The sequence below is a fragment of the Ranitomeya variabilis genome, chromosome 3 (assembly GCF_051348905.1).
Source record: "Ranitomeya variabilis isolate aRanVar5 chromosome 3, aRanVar5.hap1, whole genome shotgun sequence".
NCBI classification, from domain to species: domain Eukaryota; kingdom Metazoa; phylum Chordata; class Amphibia; order Anura; family Dendrobatidae; genus Ranitomeya; species Ranitomeya variabilis.
In genome coordinates this window covers 400261091-400261941 of record NC_135234.1, presented here as the reverse complement: position 1 = coordinate 400261941, position 851 = coordinate 400261091, and positions in this window count along the sequence as shown.

Genomic DNA, 851 nt, shown 5'->3' with positions numbered 1-851 from the left:
CGCAGTGCGCATGCGCTTTGTCAGAAGCTTTCCACAGTCACTAGGGATAAACTATTTCCTCTTCTTGTTACGTATAATTATAATAGCTCCCTGTATAATAGCTCCTAGCCGTCCTCACGGAGTAATGGAGCCCTCTATGGCGTTACCCTGCCAAGTTATACAATAGTAGTCAGCAATAATACTGGTCAGCATGACTTCCAGCATAGAATGAGCACAACTTTAATATTTCCTGTTGTCATCTTCCTGACCAAAGTTTACAATTCTGACCACGCTTCAACACATCCCACTGATTCTATCTTTATTTTTTCGTGACACATTGTACTTCATGTTAGTGGTAAAATTTATTCGATATGACTTTTTAGTACCCAAAAGTGACACCATTCTAAAAACTGCACCCCTCAAGGTTCTCAAAAGCACATTCAATAAGTTTATTAACCCTTCCTATGCTTCACAGGAACTGAAGCAACGTGGAAGGAAAAAATTAACATTTTCACTTACTATTTACTTTAGACCCACATGTTTTTTATTTTCACAAGGGTAACCGGAAAAAATGGGCCGCAAAATTTGTTGTGCAATTTCTCCAAAGTACACCGATACCCCATATGTGGGAGAAAACTACTGTTTGGATGCACAGCAGGGCTTGGATGCGAAAGAGTGCCGTTTGACTTTCTGAAAACAAAATTGGCTGGAATCAAGAGAGGATGCCCTGTCGCATTTGAAGAGCCCCTGATGCGCATAAACAGTGGATACCCCCACAAGTGACCCCATTTTGGAAACTAGACCCCGCAAGGAACTTATGTAAATATATTGCAAAAACTTTGAATCCCCAGGTGCTTCACAGAAATTTATAA